The sequence below is a fragment of the Anomaloglossus baeobatrachus genome, chromosome 4 (assembly GCF_048569485.1).
Source record: "Anomaloglossus baeobatrachus isolate aAnoBae1 chromosome 4, aAnoBae1.hap1, whole genome shotgun sequence".
NCBI classification, from domain to species: Eukaryota; Metazoa; Chordata; class Amphibia; order Anura; family Aromobatidae; genus Anomaloglossus; species Anomaloglossus baeobatrachus.
The window spans coordinates 656,010,676-656,024,202 of NC_134356.1; the positions used below are offsets into that span (position 1 = coordinate 656,010,676).

Below are 13,527 nucleotides of genomic sequence, written 5' to 3' on the forward strand. Positions count from 1 at the left end.
AAGCATATTGGATTAAATAACAAATACATTTGCACAAGGTAGAACAGCCGCCAGATCAACATGGACCATAGTATCAGTACAAAGTATCAGCATAGGTAGCAGCCAAAGTAATACAAAGGACCCTAGGATCACCAATTTACCAGCCCATACTGGAGACACCAAGAATCAGAGTCCAAATAATAGCCAGGGTGGGGTAGGAAAGTCCCCACGCGTATCGCTGTCACCTGGGACAGCTTCGTCAGGGGTAGGATGTGCCCACATAGAGGGCTGGGGTTTAAATAACCCAACAAATTATCGTGACAGCTGTTTGAAAGCCCACCTGATAGTTGAAAACGCCGCGTTCAGCATGTCCCCGGCGTCCCGGAAGTCACATGCACGCCAGCGTCCAATCAGGAAGAGGGAAGGGATTATTGGGTGTTTTCGGGTACCGCGCATGCGCGGGACTCCGAAAACATGGCGGCCGCCATGTAAGGAGACAGAAGAGCTTATAGTGACCTACTCACTATGTATTTCTGATACAAAACATCCTCTTCTTCAAAAAACGGAACCTATAAGCTCTTCTGTCTCCTTACATGGCGGCCGCCATGTTTTCGGAGTCCCGCGCATGCGCGGTACCCGAAAACACCCAATAATCCCTTCCCTCTTCCTGATTGGACGCTGGCGTGCATGTGACTTCCGGGACGCCGGGGACATGCTGAACGCGGCGTTTTCAACTATCAGGTGGGCTTTCAAACAGCTGTCACGATAATTTGTTGGGTTATTTAAACCCCAGCCCTCTATGTGGGCACATCCTACCCCTGACGAAGCTGTCCCAGGTGACAGCGATACGCGTGGGGACTTTCCTACCCCACCCTGGCTATTATTTGGACTCTGATTCTTGGTGTCTCCAGTATGGGCTGGTAAATTGGTGATCCTAGGGTCCTTTGTATTACTTTGGCTGCTACCTATGCTGATACTTTGTACTGATACTATGGTCCATGTTGATCTGGCGGCTGTTCTACCTTGTGCAAATGTATTTGTTATTTAATCCAATATGCTTATATCAACTATAATGCTTTACCACTAGGATCTCTTATGTATTGCATGCAGCCCTACTAGGTTAACCTTGTGACCTTTTATTGTGCCAGGGGGATGTTTTATCCCTTACAGGGGATAAACACGGTTTATATAGGCTTCATATGCCTTTTTAAGTGGTTTTAACATGTTTGTGTCCACATAATGTTTGCTTTATAAATAAAGACCTTTTGCACAATTATACAGGTGTATCCCTGGCTTTTTGCACACCGTCTTTTCTCTTAGCTCCATGTCTAATTTGGGTGTGTTAAGGTGATCCCTGTTTGTTTCTATTAATGGATCATTAAGATCCGTCAGGTGGTGCCCTCCCCCCCTTCTTATCGATTTATGCTACAATATCACTAATGTTAACAGAACAACCAGAGCAGTATAAATGGACTTCATTAGAAGTAAAGGCAACAACTTCAATGGAAATACACGTATACAAGAAAAATAGAAGTCTTTAATTTTGCCTAAGTATCATTACATCCCTTGATCAATAATTAACAAGTGAAGCGCGCTATAGTGCACATAAAAAGTTTTATTAGACACAGTATACAAGGGATATATCATGAATAGGATATATACAGGTTTTAGACAGAGACAAGCTGTCCCCTGAGGAAGTCACACGAAACACGTGTTGGGACTTTTCCCCATGTGTGTCCACATGCTTTATGTCCCTATTGGTAAGCTCCCTGCTTCTTTTCTATAGTGCTGGTGTTGCTGTTATCGCATTTTGGCTCTCTAGCCTGTAATTATCTGACTTTGTTCAGTATTTTGTACTAAGTAATGGCTGGGATTTGTTCATATGCATAAGACTTGGATTTAACACACAGCACTTTATGTATCAGGGAGATCACTTGGCAATTACTTTGCATGTGGCCCCATATGGGGATTTTTTCGCTTGTCTCTGTCTAAAACCTGTATATATCCTATTCATGATATATCCCTTGTATACTGTGTCTAATAAAACTTTTTATGTGCACTATAGCGCGCTTCACTTGTTAATTATTGATCAAGGGATGTAATGATACTTAGGCAAAATTAAAGACTTCTATTTTTCTTGTATACGAATATCACTAATGTTGCCGGATGTGCGTCACCTATGACGTGACCCCGCCGACATCTCGTTAGATATATCGTAGCGTTTAAAGCCTGCTTTAGAGTCATTACACACAGAGGAATCTATTCCTATATACTATATATAGAGTCATTACACACAGAGTAATCTATTTCTTTATATTATATAGAGTCATTACACACAGAGGGATCTATTTCAAGTGTTTATTTCTGTTAATGTTGAGGATTATGGCTTACAGCCAATGAAAACCCAAAAGTCATTATCTCACAAAATGTGATGCGGGATGACAGGACCAGACCCACTCCACACTAGCAACGGTGGGAGGTTCCTCCATTCCACTTTCCTTCTCTCATTCTGATGTTCTATGGACAGAGGGTGGGGAATAGACATTGCTTCAGCGAGTCCCATTGGTTTAAGGAGGCAGATCTAAACCTGCAATCTGCCTTCCTTAGGTGCTGATTAATTCAGCAGTGTGGGGTGGTTTGGCTGGTTCCCTCTGTGCTGGGTCTCTGAGGTTTTCCCCTTGCTCTATTGCTGTAGGTTACAGCTTATCTTTGTTGTCATCTCCCTTTTGGTTTTTGCCGTAGTATCAGCCTTAGGTTTTGTTTCCTGTTCTGTTTAGTTATTTTCTTGATGTGCTTGTCCCATCTGCTCCTGTGTGCCCGGTCGCCAGCCGCTGCGCTGTTTGCTGCCTGGGAAGGGCTCTGTTAAAGTCTCCCCTCACCAGGACTGGCAGGCGGGTCAAGTATATTTTCAGCCCTTAAGGGTGTGCAGCAGTGCGACAGCTAGCGCCAAGTGCGACCGACACATAGCACTTGCTAGCGTGCAGCGGGTCTGGTCCCTTCATCCCGCGTCCCATTTTCTGAGATATTGACTTTTGGGTTTTCATTGGCTGTAAGCCATAATCATCAACATTAACAGAAAAAAACACTTGAAATAGATCTCTCTGTGTAATGACTCTATATAATATATAGGAATAGATCCCCCTGTGTGTAATGACTATATAATATATAGGAATAGATCTCTCTGTGTAATGACTCTATATAATATATAGGAATAGATCCCTCTGTGTGTAATGACTCTATATAATATATAGAAATAGATCCCTCTGTGTGTAATGACTATATAATATATAGGAATAGATCTCTCTGTGTAATGACTCTATATAATATATAGGAATAGATCCCTCTGTGTGTAATGACTCTATATAATATATAGAAATAGATCCCTCTGTGTGTAATGTCTCTATATAATATATAGGAATAGATCCCTCTGTGTGTAATGACTCTATATAATATATAGGAATAGATCACTCTGTGTAATGACTCTATATAATATATAGGAATAGATCACTCTGTGTAATGACTCTATATAATATATAGGAATAGATCCCCCTGTGTGTAATGACTCTATATAATATATAGGAATAGATCCCTCTGTGTGTAATGACTCTATATAATATATAGGAATAGATCACTCTGTGTAATGACTCTATATAATATATAAGAATAGATCCCTCTGTGTGTAAATTGTGGCGCCCTGGACAAGCCAGGACGTCACAGGTACTGCAACAACACACCCTACACCCCGGTTAGGAACATCAAGGTCAGACACAAATCCTTGTTGCCTTCCTCCAGGGGCTGATGTCCACACCAGGTGGGGCGGAGCCGGGCGGTTGGCTCCACCCACCGAGGAGTTCACCGTCCTGGAGGCGGAAAAAGGAAGGCAGTTGAGTTTGAGTTGTTGTAGAGTGAGGAGGTAGTAGTGGAGGAACTGACTGGCCGTGTCCGGGTGCGTGGCCCGGGCACCTGACAGCGAGGTTGGCAGACGGTGGTGACCGTCTGCAGGAGAGGCCAGTTGACGGACAGCCATGAGGACCGGGGACGGGCGGTGGAGAGGCCGGCACCATCCGGCGGGGCCTACGGACCCCGACCTGGCTGGGAGTCACCGTGAAACCGGTCGAGTCTGTCGGCGGCGGGAACCCCTGGGGTTTCCCGGCAGTAGAGACCCGACTGAAGGCAACCGTCCAAACCGTGAGGGAGATAGAGCTACTGCCAGAGCTGGAGCTCCCGGGGCCAGAGCCTGCAGGCAAAGGAAGGGCTCCCTTGACCAACATACCGCTGGGGAGCGGGCTATCAGTAGGAAGCCATTGGGGCCGAGAACCGAACACCGGTGCAGGGAAAGACAGTTACCGCCAACCTACCGGAAGTGACCGCCGCAGCCATCTGTGGGACTCGTCCATCCAGCCGTTTTACCAGAGACTCCGTGTGCGTTACTGGCTGAGTAAGTATCACCGTGCCGTCTGGCACTGCGCTGCCCCGCGACCCTGCACCCAGCCAGGCCCCGCAACCCACCTTCCGACCTCCACCACTGGGCCCCGGGACCACCAAAAACCCCCTACCCACGGAGGGGAGAAAACATCTCAGCTGCTCCCTGCCAACGCTCCCGGGATCCCTGAGCAGAGCAGCGGTGGTGTCCCAACCTCACCACGAACCGTGGGTGGCATCACGGACAATATCCCTACACCCAGACCATCCCTTTCACTCACGGGCGAGAAGCGCCGCTCGAGTCCCCGGGAGTCGGCCCACCGCTCGAGCCACCGACCGAGCAAGCAGCAGCAGCAGCCGGACCCGAGCAGTGGGTGAGCGCAGCGTCCCCTCCCCGCCCGTGCCATGATTGACTCTATATAATATATAGAAACAGATCACTCTGTGTAATGACTCTATATAATATATAGGAATAGAACCCCCTGTGTGTAATGACTCTATATAATATATAGGAATAGATCCCTCTGTGTGTAATGACTCTATATAATATATAGGAATAGATCACTCTGTGTAATGACTCTATATAATATATAGGAATAGAACCCCCTGTGTGTAATGACTCTATATAATATATAGGAATAGATCCCTCTGTGTGTAATGACTCTATATAATATATTGGAATAGATCCCTCTGTGTGTAATGACTCTATATAATATATAGAAACAGATCACTCTGTGTAATGACTCTATAGAATATATCGAAATAAATTCCTCTGTGTGTAACGACTCTATAATATATGGCTGTAAGCCATAATCATCAACATTAACAGAAAAAAAAACACTTGAAATAGATCTCTCTGTGTAATGACTCTATATAATATATAGGAATAGATCCCCCTGTGTGTAATGACTATATAATATATAGGAATAGATCTCTCTGTGTAATGACTCTATATAATATATAGGAATAGATCCCTCTGTGTGTAATGACTCTATATAATATATAGAAATAGATCCCTCTGTGTGTAATGACTATATAATATATAGGAATAGATCTCTCTGTGTAATGACTCTATATAATATATAGGAATAGATCCCTCTGTGTGTAATGACTCTATATAATATATAGAAATAGATCCCTCTGTGTGTAATGTCTCTATATAATATATAGGAATAGATCCCTCTGTGTGTAATGACTCTATATAATATATAGGAATAGATCACTCTGTGTAATGACTCTATATAATATATAGGAATAGATCACTCTGTGTAATGACTCTATATAATATATAGGAATAGATCACTCTGTGTAATGACTCTATATAATATATAGGAATAGAACCCCCTGTGTGTAATGACTCTATATAATATATAGGAATAGATCCCTCTGTGTGTAATGACTCTATATAATATATAGGAATAGATCCCCCTGTGTGTAATGACTCTATATAATATATAGGAATAGATCCCTCTGTGTGTAATGACTCTATAATATATAGGAATAGATCCCCCTGTGTGTAATGACTCTATATAATATATAGGAATAGATCCCTCTGTGTGTAATGACTCTATATAATATATAGGAATAGATCACTCTGTGTAATGACTATAATATATAAGAATAGATCCCTCTGTGTGTAATGACTCTATATAATATATAGGAATAGATCACTCTGTGTAATGACTCTATATAATATATAGGAATAGAACCCCCTGTGTGTAATGACTCTATATAATATATAGGAATAGATCCCTCTGTGTGTAATGACTCTATATAATATATTGGAATAGATCCCTCTGTGTGTAATGACTCTATATAATATATAGAAACAGATCACTCTGTGTAATGACTCTATAGAATATATCGAAATAAATTCCTCTGTGTGTAACGACTCTATAATATATGGCTGTAAGCCATAATCATCAACATTAACAGAAAAAAAAACACTTGAAATAGATCCCTCTGTGTGTAATGACTATATAATATATAGGAATAGATCACTCTGTGTAATGACTCTATATAATATATAGGAATAGATCACTCTGTGTAATGACTCTATATAATATATAGGAATAGAACCCCCTGTGTGTAATGACTCTATATAATATATAGGAATAGATCCCTCTGTGTGTAATGACTCTATAATATATAGGAATAGATCCCCCTGTGTGTAATGACTCTATATAATATATAGGAATAGATCCCTCTGTGTGTAATGACTCTATATAATATATAGGAATAGATCACTCTGTGTAATGACTATAATATATAAGAATAGAGCCCTCTGTGTGTAATGACTCTATATAATATATAGGAATAGATCACTCTGTGTAATGACTCTATATAATATATAGGAATAGAACCCCCTGTGTGTAATGACTCTATATAATATATAGGAATAGATCCCTCTGTGTGTAATGACTCTATATAATATATTGGAATAGATCCCTCTGTGTGTAATGACTCTATATAATATATAGAAACAGATCACTCTGTGTAATGACTCTATAGAATATATCGAAATAAATTCCTCTGTGTGTAACGACTCTATAATATATGGCTGTAAGCCATAATCATCAACATTAACAGAAAAAAAAACACTTGAAATAGATCCCTCTGTGTGTAATGACTATATAATATATAGGAATAGATCACTCTGTGTAATGACTCTATATAATATATAGGAATAGATCACTCTGTGTAATGACTCTATATAATATATAGGAATAGAACCCCCTGTGTGTAATGACTCTATATAATATATAGGAATAGATCCCTCTGTGTGTAATGACTCTATATAATATATAGGAATAGATCCCCCTGTGTGTAATGACTCTATATAATATATAGGAATAGATCCCTCTGTGTGTAATGTCTCTATATAATATATAGAAATATATCACTCTGTGTGTAATGATTCTATAGAATATATAAAAATAGATCCCTCTGTGTGTAATGACTCTATATAATATATAGGAATAGATCATTCTGTGTGTAATGACTCTCTAGAATATATAGAAATAGATCCCTCTGTGTGTAATGACTCTATATAATATATAGAAATAGATCCCTCTGTGTGTAATGACTTTATACAATATATAGAAATAGATCTCTCTGTGTGTAATGACTCTATATAATATAGGAATAGATCCCTCTGTGTGTAATGACTATATAGTATATAGAAATAGATCCCTCTGTGTGTAATGACTCTATAATATATAGAAATAAATCCCTCTGTGTATTACTCTATATAATATATAGAAATAAATCCCTCTGTGTGTAATGACTCTATATAGTATAAATAGATCCCTCTGTGTAATTACTCTATATAATATGTTTCACTTTTTGTATTGAATTACTGAAATATATTAACTTTTTGATGATATTCTAATTTATTGAGATGCATTCTTGTATGTACACAGTGACTGCACCAGCAGAATAGTGAGTGCAGCTCTGGAGTATAATACAGGATATAACTCAGGATCAGTACAGGATAAGTGATGTAATGCACAAAAATAACTTAATCTAAAACATTCTGACATTTAGCGACCATGAGAAAGACTGATAAACCTGAAGGTTTGCATGAATATTGTTACATGCCACTTCCATGAATCATAGGATCGGCAGCATTGTGCCCCTGACAGACAGGTGTACACTTTGCTGACTGTGTCCCCTTCCTCGGCCTGATGGCTGCCCCCGTGTGTCAGTGTTACGTTTCGCTCCGGAGCACGTCTTTGTCGTGTCTTGCTATTCGGACGGCCTCATGCCGGCACGGCTTGTATAATACAGATATCTAGATGCAGAATCCACGTGTGCACCACAGGGTCTCCCAGTACGAGCCGGCTGCCGAGCTGGAGGTCAGATGTCAGCTCAGCTTTCACAGGGATTATCCAATGTATTCTGCAGAAATACAGTGTAAATGTCATTGCACACAACCCTGACGCCCAAGGGGGTGCCCATCATGGAAATGGATGCAAATTTTATGTGTGATCCTCCCCCGGACTCTGGAGCCAAAACAATCACATGTCCATGGGCTGCATGGATGGAGATGAAGCTGATGATTCAGGGATGATAGGTCGTAACCATCATAGTTGTGTGCACAGTACCCGACCCATGGTGCTGGAGAACCTGCTCTTCTTTACGTTGTCTTTCTGCCAAACAAATAATTTATCAACCCACTGGGCCCAGATCACCGATAGGCAACTGTTACAATAAAGACGTTCACTCCTCAGCGCCTGATGAAGGCCTGCAAAACCAGCACCCTGCTTGTAACTCACCCATAAGTTGGAGTCTGGGGGGGCTTACCAGAGTCTGTACCAGGTCAATAAATGATATCCTATGGATAGGATAGAGGATAACTTATTGATTGTTGGGAGTCCAACTGCTGAGATGCCTAGTGATCCCGGGAAAGGATTGTAGGTCACACATGCGAACCTCTGCTCTATTTATTCTCCACAGTGCCCAGTTATCGAGATCACTGGGGGTCACAACAGACGGAGCCCAGTGATCAATAAGTTACTCCTTATCCTGCAGATAGATGATAACATATTAACTTGGTATAACCCTCCAAAAGGATGTCTACAGACATTCTGACCCACTGATTGCTCTGGGGGCACCTTCGCTAGCAACAATGCCATAGGGAATCCGATTCAAATGGTCTAGTCAAGGGCAAGCAGAGGTTAAAGCAGACAGCAGCTGAGGTCAAGGTCAACAGATGGAAGGGCAGGCAGCAAGTGGGATCAGCATAAACATATGTCGGGGGGCAGCAGGTGAGGTTGAGGTAAACAGAGGTCAGTGAAGGCAGCAGATTAGGTCAAAATAAGCAGAGATCAGTGCAGGTAGCAGATGAGGTCAAAATAAGCAGAGATCAGTGCCAGCAGCAGATGAGGTCAGAATAAGCAGAGATCAGTGCCAGCAGCAGATGAGGTCAGAATAAGCAGAGATCAGTGCCAGCAGCAGATGAGGTCAGCATAGGCAGAGATCAGTGCAAGCAGCAGATGAGGTCAGAATAAGCAGAGATCAGTGCCAGCAGCAGATGAGGTCAGAATAAGCAGAGATCAGTGCCAGCAGCAGATGAGGTCAGCATAAGCAGAGATCAGTGCAAGCAGCAGATGAGGTCAGCATAAGCAGAGATCAGTGCAGGTGGAGCACCCCACAGGGTCTTGGGGAATACTCATCACCAAGCCGGTGACGGTTAGGGGATGTCACGGGTGGCCCTGCCCGGTTTCGGGACCCCAAGGTGTCCACAAAAGGGGAATAGATGATGGGATGAGGAAGTTGGGAGTAGTAGTTGACTCGTGATGCCACCTGTGGTACGTGGCCAGGGATTAGCAGCCGCTGTGGGTGTTGTCCTCTGGGGCGTATGGTATAGCAGCCGGGATGTTTCAGCTTCCCACAGGTAGAGCTAGGCCCCAGGGAGGATGAAGAGGAGGGTAGTGGCCGTTGGCGCCGGAGCGTGGGGCGCTGGCATTGATGGGCTGACACAATGATTGCGGTTCAAGGTCTTTTACTAACAGTCCAGTTGAACACCCTTGGAGTGCCGGTCTCTGCCGTGATGGGCCTCAACCGATCCCGGATAATTCAGAGGTCACCGCCGGTGTTCCCATTGTGTCCCCTTTCTGGTTGGGGTCCCTCCAATCTCGTGGATGGAATGTGGAACAGGCTGTGGGTGTTTCTTGCACTCTCCAAAGACCCTAGAATCCACTGTAGCTGTGTAGAGCCCGGGCTGAGCTGCCTGCCGGTCTTGCAGTGCTCCAGAAGTGTGAGGAAGAAAAATACCTGGACCAAGGTCCTGACTGTGCTGTTTAACCCAAGCTGTGCCTGGGAGTAACTGCCCTAGTGTGAAGATGCTCCTTCCTTTTCCACAAGTGGTGCTCGTGTGTCGCCCTGGGCAAGCCAGGGGACACAGATAACAACACCACCACACCCCACACTCCAGGTAGGCACACCTGCTAACCAGAAATCCTTGTTGCCTCCCTCCAGGAGTCTGTGATGCACACCAGGGGGTGGGCCAGGCGGTTGGCTCCGCCCACCAAGGAGCTCACAACTCTGGAGGCAGGAAGTTACCAGGCAGACTAGCTCAGGAGGAGCTTGAGTGAAGAGCAGAGACTAGCTCAGGAGGAGCTTGAGTGAAGAGCAGAGATTAGCTCAGGAGGAGCTTGAGTAAAGAAGCAGCTTAGCCCAGGCAGGGGCTAGAGTAAACAACAAGAAGTGAAAGTGAAGGAAAGGAAAGTGGAAAAGGAGGAAAGCAAGAAGTGGAGAGAGCGCAGAGAGTGCACAGAGCCTGAGAGCCCAGCTGTGTGTAGGGCTAGAACAGCAAGGTCAGCGACGGCGGTGACTGTTCGGAGGGGGACCGTTTGGAAGTTCCTGGAAGGACCCCGTTGGCTGTGTGCCCGGTGGTCTGGAGCAGTGTTCCGAAGGACAGTCAGCACCAGGGCAGGGGCCTCTCGGACCCCGGCAAGGCTAGGAGTCGCCAAATTTGCCGAATCCGTCAGTGAAGGGGACGTAGATCCCCCAGCAACCAAGTCCCGATTGACGGCAACAGCCCGACCATTACAGGGGAGACACCGCCACCGCCAGGGCACCAGTTTCCCCAGGGCCAGCGCCTGCGGGCAAAGTGTAGAACTCCTCCGGCCCAGATTGCAGTCGGGGAGTGGGTAACCGGAGGGAATCCACCGCTACCATCAGTCAACACAGGTGCAAGGAAGAGAGACATCACCGTCACCTACCGGGAGTGCAGGTGCAGCCGTCTGTGGGACCGTCCTACCAGCCGTTTGGTTTACCGTACAAACTGTGTCCAAGTCTCAGGCTGAGTGAGTACCACAGTGCCGCAAGGCACAGCGCTGCCCCCGCGTCCCTGCGCCCTCCAGGCCCTACACTTCACATCTCTTCACTGGGCCCCGGGATCACCCACCCCTACCCACGGAGGGGCAACACAACACCTGGCTGCTCCGCATCACCATCCCCGGGACCCCCACACTGAGCAGCGGTGGTGCAATCACCACAACCGTGGGTGGCGTCACGAACTATAACAATCCCCACACCCAACAAACACCCCCCTTTCACTCACGGGCGAGGAGTGTCGCTCGAGACACCCCGGGATCCGGCCCGCAGCTCGAGCCACCAGGAGCAACTGCCGGACCCGAGCAGAAGGGGTGAGCGCGGTGTGCTGACACCCTCCTCCCCGCCCGCGACAACTTGGCGTCACGAACAGGATCTTACCGCTCTGCCGTCTGGTAGAGGTGCGCCTTGTTACCGCCGGAGGTATCCGGCAGAAAAATTTCAGAAGTCGCCATCTTTGGCGCGAAAAGTTCCTGCTCGAGCGTCTTCTCGAGCAGTAGAGGCGCGAAGGCCAAAACTCCGCCCCGAGAGAGGAGGGGCCGGAAAGAGCTAAGGGGGACGCGATGGCGGCTGGCGGCATGTAGTCGCCGCTATAAAAGCAGGGACGCCAGGACTCTGCAAACATCCCGTTCCTGGAAGCAAACAGCAAAGACACCATGTGGATGCCGTCCCGAAACACCGTGGCCCCCGCACCGGGAACCGCAGCGTGGGTGGAGATCCGGACCGCGCAGCTCCATCTAAGGCTGCAGGTCAAAATGCAGCTCCTCCTGGAGGAGTGGGAGACCGACATGGCGGACGTTTTGGCAGCCATGCGGAGACGCGAGGAGGAAGCGGAGGAAGGGAGGGTGAGTGACCCACGCCCCTATGTCTCGGAGGGACCGGTCGCTGCGGCTGAGGGACCCGGTCCAAGCCCTCTCCCCCCGTTGCCTCCTTCGCCACCCGTCTCGGAGGCCGTGACCCCGCCACTAGGCCCGCTGCCACCGCAACCGGTAGCGATACCCAGCCCGTCCGCCCCGTCGGACCGACCTGTAGCCGGAGCCCGAAGCAAACCGGAGGCATTGCCATGGAAGGCCCCGAAGATTGCGCCAGAGACAGTCCCCGAGCAGTTCCCCGAGCCGGAGCCGATGACCCGCTCCGAGCCGAAGGCCCAACTGCGGAAAGCCCCTGTGCCCATCCCCCACACCTCGGCTGAGGTGGCGCCGGGTTGTTGCTGCAAGGCAGCGCCCAAGGCCATGACACCGCGGGATACGCCACCCACCTTCCTGACAGTGGGTAACGTGCTGAATGTCCCGCGGGGCTCAACCCGTGCGCCGGAGCCATACTGGGACAGGGAGCCGACCAAGCTGGGCCTGGAGATCGCGGAGAGGGAGCGTAGGAAAGCCGAGCTGGTGGCCCGAGTCATACGGGAAAAGGAGAACCTGCGGCAAGCGACCTTCCGTGTCCGGGGCCCGTTCTACGAGGGGCAGGTGAGGCGATTCGATATCCGCCGGGGCTACGGGTTCATATACGAACCGGGCCTGGAGGCCGAGGTATTTGTAGCCCGGCGGGATGTGCATGCTCACCTGCCCGAAGAGCATCCTGGCCGCAATCTTATCCCGGGAGACATGGTGCGGTACACTCGGCACTGCGGAGAGAGGGGGTGGTTTGCCCTGGATGTAAAGCTGAGGGGCAGCCCGGAGGGCAAGATGAGCTCTGCACCCCCTCCCTCGGATGAAGCAGCAGCAGGACCGGAGTAGGGCAATGGAGGCCCGCAGCACCGTCCCCGTAGGGACCAGCGCTTTGTTTGTTTGAAAGTTTGTTGAAAGTTTTGAAAAATGAAAAACACTGATTGAACCGAGTTTTCACCTGATTGTCAGCTGTGATTAGCAACCGGCAGGAGCCGGCACCGTTGTCCCCGTGGGGACCGTTAAAAGTTTAAAAATGCATGGGAACTAACCATGGACAAGCCCGTGAACTCTGCAGGGCAACCACAAACGTTAGTGGCTTGTAAATATGTTGGGTACCGTTACCGTTTCCGCAATGCCGCCTCCGGAGAGGCAGGTTGGAGGGAGGGCCCTGAGCAGAGCAGGCCAGGGCCCAGCCACCAAAGGGACCGGTGGCTACCCTCTGGAGGGAAGGACAGATCCCGCTCGGGTGACTTGTGCTGGACTGTGGGTCAAGGGGTGCTGCCTGGGTTTTAGGGGCAGCATCAGGGCCAGGTTGCTTGGGTGGGAGAGAGCGGAAACCGTGACCGTACACCGTTGAAACTTTAAATAAATGTGCCTCCCGTCTTGGGAAGAGTTGATT

General features: G+C 47.3%; 1 protein-coding gene across 1 annotated transcript in view; it reads left to right on the forward strand.

The window, feature by feature from the left end:
• PDE4A (phosphodiesterase 4A) overlaps positions 1-13,527 on the forward strand; it is a 1,076,361-nt gene that overhangs the window by 303,556 nt on the left and 759,278 nt on the right. The gene's annotated exons all lie outside the window — the stretch shown is intronic.